Source organism: Saccopteryx leptura, chromosome 5 (assembly GCF_036850995.1).
Source record: "Saccopteryx leptura isolate mSacLep1 chromosome 5, mSacLep1_pri_phased_curated, whole genome shotgun sequence".
Classification (NCBI taxonomy): Eukaryota; Metazoa; Chordata; class Mammalia; order Chiroptera; family Emballonuridae; genus Saccopteryx; species Saccopteryx leptura.
Genome location: NC_089507.1, coordinates 16,448,937 through 16,454,723, shown reverse-complemented (window position 1 = coordinate 16,454,723; position 5,787 = coordinate 16,448,937). Strand labels below are relative to the sequence as shown.

At 47.1% G+C, this 5,787-nt stretch overlaps 1 non-coding gene across 1 annotated transcript; it reads left to right on the top strand.

The window, feature by feature from the left end:
- The first annotated feature begins 5,225 nt into the window (after nucleotides 1-5,225).
- Nucleotides 5,226-5,318, top strand: TRNAG-GCC (transfer RNA glycine (anticodon GCC)). The gene has a single exon. It is a non-coding gene; the product is annotated as a tRNA-Gly (tRNA).
- Nucleotides 5,319-5,787: the final 469 nt, after the last annotated feature.

Below are 5,787 nucleotides of genomic sequence, written 5' to 3'. Positions count from 1 at the left end.
GGAAGTACCACATTTGATCCTGAGATTGGGCCATAAGCAACCATGCAGCCCTGGCCTGCCAAGTAAAAAGACAAATGACCCCGAGGCCACCATGATTGAAAAGCCACCTATATGGCCCTGGCCGGTTGGCTCAGCGGTAGAGCGTCGGCCTAGCGTGCGGAGGACCCGGGTTCGATTCCTGGCCAGGGCACACAGGAGAAGCACCCATTTGCTTCTCCACCCCTCCGCCGCACTTTCCTCTCTGTCTCTCTCTTCCCCTCCCACAGCCAAGGCTCCATTGGAGCAAAGATGGCCCGGGCGCTGGGGATGGCTCTGTGGCCTCTGCCCCAGGCGCTAGAGTGGCTCTGGTCGCAATATGGCGACGCCCAGGATGGGCAGAGCATCGCCCCCTGGTGGGCAGAGCGTCGCCCCATGGTGGGCGTGCCGGGTGGATCCCGGTCGGGCGCATGCGGGAGTCTGTCTGACTGTCTCTCCCCGTTTCCAGCTTCAGAAAAAAAATGAAAAAAAAAAAAAAAAAGAAAAGCCACCTGTAGGCATGCCAGTGGACAGTCCCAACAGAACCAAGTCTTTCCTCTAACTTGCCAAGCCATGAGACATCTTGTACCCTCCCGGTCATCCCAGCCTCCATCTAAATCTTGCCGAGGCCCTGGCTAAGCAGTAAAGCAAATCAGCCCAGCATGTGAAAGTCCTGGGTTTGATTCCTGGCAGGGCACACAGGAGGAGCGCCCATCTGCTTCTCCACCCCTCCCCCTCTCCTTCCTCTCTGTCTCTCTCTTCCCCTCCCGCAGCCAAGGCTCCATTGGAGCAAAGTTGGCCCAGGCGCTGAGCATGGCTCCATGGCTGCCTTCACCTCAGGTGCTAGAATGGCTCCGGTTGCAGTAGAGCAATGCCCCAGATGGGCAAAGCATCGCCCCCTGGTGGGCGTGCCGGGTGGATCCTGGTAGGGAGCATGCGGGAGTTGGTCTCTCTGCCTCCCTGCTTCTTCTCACTTCAGAAAAATACAAAAAGGAAAAAAAAAAGAAAAAGAAAAAAATAATAAATCCTGCCAAGTGATCTTAGGTGATACCATGTAGAGCACTTCTGCTATTCCCTGCCTAACCTCCTTATGCACACAATTGTGAGATACAATAAGATGGTTGCTGTTTTAAGCTGCATGTTTTGGGATAGTTTGTTACACAGAGAACTGTGTAGAACGCCTCACGCCCAGGCTGTCCATGCCTCCCTCTTTGAAGACCCTCTGCGTAGACAGCGTCCTAACCCCTGAATAGTTGAGAAGATTCTTTGAATAGCACCATGAAATACTGGTTTATCTAATTCTATCATATGAACCAAGAACAATTTTATAGCCTATATACTACACAATTATATGTATGCAATAAAGAACAACAGCCTTGAGCACACATATTCTTGAGAAATCAGCCTCTGCACCTAAGGACTAGCAGGTATTTCTAAAATGTCCTGTTAATATATATTTGCTGGCTACTTGTTTAGTCCCTTGTTTTTACACTGTTTCTTATCAGAGAAATAGAAGCAGTTTCCAGAGATTTATGGACAATTTCAGTCAGAAGATTCTATTCATTGATATGAATTTTTTCCTTTTGAATTTGAGAAAAACATTCTGCAAACTTCATCACTCTTCATGGAACAAGAAAAAGCAAATTGAGAACCACACCTTTAAAACAATGTCCGTCTTACCAAAGACAGGTCCATGAATTTGTAGCCTTAGTTATCTGCCTAGCTCACATTGTGCATTTACCCATTCATTCTACAATATTTATTAGGCACATAGTACATACCAAGTACCATACTGGACTCTAAGAACACAGAGAGGAAGTAGAAAAAAATAGTAGCCCTAAAGAGCTCATAGTCTTATAAAGGAAACAAATGTTTATAATTTTGCGATTATAAATGCAAATATTTGTTAAGTTTTAATATTTCTGGAATTGAAAGGTGCTTTTACAATCAATACCAACCCTTAATTTTCTGCCACTTGCCAGGCAGAAGAGTATGTAGTCAGTGTCCAGGATGATAGAAGCAAGGAGACCCAAGCACAGGACTATTAAGCGATGCACACTGAGTATTGACTCTTCTCTTGTCTCTGTGAGTTATTTGCATTGGTGATAAAATTTCACTAAACTTCACATTCCTAACTGTTGCTTAAACTATCTTCCAAAAGATGATGTTATGACCAACCATTAAAACAACAACAAAAAATACACACAGAAAATTTTTACAACTCTAGTAATTATTTTACTAATGCAAAATATGACAGGAGGATGACTGGACCTTTGCAATGTAGAATAACTGTCTAAGAAAAAGGACATCTTTCATCCATACCGTCGCTGAGGAACAGGCTTTCATGGCGAAGTTCTTATCAATACCTCTTCTCGGCCCTGGCCGGTTGGCTCAGCGGTAGAGCGTCGGCCTGGCGTGCAGGGGACCCGGGTTCGATTCCCTGCCAGGGCACATAGGAGAAGCGCCCATTTGCTTCTCCACCCCCCCTTCCTCTCTGTCTCTCTCTTTCCCTCCCGCAGCCAAGGCTCCATTGGAGCAAAGATGGCCCGGGCGCTGGGGATGGCTCCTTGGCCTCTGCCCCAGGCGCTAGAGTGGCTCTGGTCGCCACAGAGCAATGCCCCGGAAGGGCAGAGCATCGCCCCCTGGTGGGCAGAGCGTCGCCCCATGGTGGGCGTGCCGGGTGGATCCTGGTCGGGCGCATGCGGGAGTCTGTCTGACTGTCTCTCCCCGTTTCCAGCTTCAGAAAGATACAAAAAAAAAAAAAAAGAAAAGAAATACCTCTTCTCAATACGGGGTCACTTTCTTCCCCACCCCTCCAAGTCAAAGTGAGTTAGAAAGGAGAATTAACAGTATAATGAGCTATCACTACAGAACAGCTAAAGTTTAAAATGATAATGCTGTATTCATTCTCTTGGGCTGCCATAAACAAATACTACAGACCGGGCAGCTTAAGACAACAGCAATTTATTTCTCCCAGTTCTGGAGACCGGAAGTCTGAGCACAAGGTGGCAACAGAGTTGCTATCCTCCTGAGGCCTCTCTCCTTGGCTTGTAGCTGGCCATGTTTCCTGTGTCTTCACATGGTGTTTTCTCTGTGTGTGTCTCTGTGTGTATCTATGTCCCAATCTCCTCTTCTTCTAATCTTCTAGGATACCAGTTATACTCGTTCAGGGCCCACCCCAATGACCTTATTTAACCTTACACACCTCTTTAAGGACCCGACCTCCAAATGCAGTCTCATTGTCATGTACAGTGGTTGGGACTTCAACATACGGATTTAGGGAATACATGGTTCAGCCCATAACCAATACCAAGTGCTGGGAGGATGCCGAGAAACTGGAGCTCGCGTGCATTGCTGGTGGGGATGTAAAATGGTACAACCACTCTGGAATAGTTTGCCAACTTCTTAATAAACTAAACATACACTTACAATATAGCACGGCAACTGTATCCTGGGGCTTTTTTTTGTTTGTTTGTTTGCTTTTGGGGTGGTTTTTTTTTTGTATTTTTCTGAAGTTGGAAACAGGGAGGCAGACTCCCGCATGCGCCCGACCAGGATCCACCTGGCATGCCCACCAGGGGGCGATGCTCTGCCCATCTGGGGCGTCGCTCTGCCGCAATCAGAGCCATTCCAGCGCCTGAGGCAGAGGCCACAGAGCCATCCTCAGTGCCCAGGCCAACTTTGCTCCAATGGAGCCTTGGCTGTGGGAGGGGAAGAGAGAGACAGAGAGGAAGGAGAGGGGGAAGGGTGGAGAAGCAGATGGGCACTTCTCCTGTGTGCCCTGGCCAGGAATCGAACCCAAGACTCCCGCACGCCAGGCCGACGCTCTACCACTGAGCTAACCGGCCAGGGCCTATTCTAGGGCTTTTATTCTAAATAAATGAAAACTTACATCTGTACAAAAACCTGAGCATGGTTTCCCATAGCAGCACTACTTGAAATAGCCCAAAACTGTGAACAACCAAAATTTCCCTCAGTCAGTGGATGGTTGAACAAACTGGGACATCCATACCATGGACTACAACTTTGCAATTAAAAAATAAAACTATTGATGCACACAACCATTTGGATGGATTTTAAAAGGTCATTTTGCTGAGTAAAAAAATAATGTCTCCAAAGATCACAGACTGTCTGATTCCATTAATATACTTTTGAAAGTGACAAAGTTATAGATGTAGAAATCAGACTAGTTTTTGCCAGGGATTAAGGATGGGAGAAAGGCAGGGATGAAATCATTCTGCACCAGGAATGTGGTGGTGGTTACACAAATCTACACGTTAAGAAAATGCCACAGAACCACACACACGCACTGTACCAATGTCACATTCCTGGTGTTGACGCTGTGCCATGGTTATGTAAGATCTAACCATTGTGGGAGACTCAGTGAAGAATACGCAGGACCTCCCTGTACTATATCTTTGCAACTTCCTGTGAATGCATCATCATTCACAACAACACTTTAGGTAGAAACTGAATCCAAGGGGACCAGCACGAGGGTGAGAGGTGAGTGAGGCAAGTTGTGCGATTGCAGAACTTCATCTAAACAGTTGATGTCGTCGACCTGAACGCTGAGGTTGCCGGTTCAAAACCCTGGGCTTGCCCGATCAAGGCACATATGGGAGTTGATGTTTCCTGCTCCTCCCCCTTCTTTCTCTTTCCCTCTCTCTCTCTCTCTCTCTGCCTCTCTTCTCTAAAATGAATAAATAAAAATAATTTTAAAAAATAATAAATAAATAAACTGGTGTTTTGTTCATCATAGATTTTTTTTTGCATTAACTTTAATCTTTCTAAAATATTGCATTAAAATATCATTTATCTTGACTAGTGAGTTTTTTGGTGTCCCCTTAAATTTTGCACCCAAACAAGAACTTCACCCTCCTCACTCTGGCCCCAGCCCCGTGGCTTGGTATATGCTGCCAGACCGTTTGCCCAATGGATTTGCTCCTAATGACTACTCTAGGAAACCCGAGCAATAGATCTCAATGTTTTTCAATTTGATTACAAAAATACTTTATACTTATAAAAAATAAAAGAGAGTATAAAGTAAAAAACAAACTTCCTCATATCTTCTCTTGATTCTGATTCCAGAAGTGACCATTGTTAACAAACTATGTATTCTTCCAGATAGTTTTTATATACAGTCACGCACCCTATGTGTGACGATGGTCCCATAAAATTACAGTATCTGCCTACAAGAAAATCTGTGATGGGCCCTGGCCGGTTGGCTCAGTGGTAGAGCGTCGGCCTGCCGTGCGGGAGTCCCTGGCGTGCGGGAGTCCCGGGTTCGATTCCCGGCCAGGGCACACAGGAGAAGCGCCCATCTGCTTCTCCACCCCTCCCCCTCTCCTTCCTCTCTGTCTCTCTATTCCCCTCCCGCAGCGAGGCTCCATTGGAGCAAGGATGGCCCGGGCGCTGGGGATGGCTCCCTGACCTCTGCCCCAGGCGCTAGAGTGGCTCTGGTCACGACAGAGCGACGCCCCAGAGGGGCAGAGCATCGCCCCCTGGTGGGCAGAGCGTTGCCCCTGGTGGGCGTGCCGGGTGGATCCCGGTCGGGCGCATGCGGGAGTCTGTCGGACTGTCTCTCCCCGTTTCCAGCTTCAGAAAAATACAAAAAGAAAAAATTAAAAAAGAAAAAAAAGAAAATCTGTGATGAAGAAAAGAAACAAACCAAACAAACCACCCCGGACATATTTCTGAAAGGAAGAGCCTGGGGCAGGTCCTTCGGGAGGGATTCCGGAAGAAGACATTGCTATCAAGTAAGATGACAGCTCC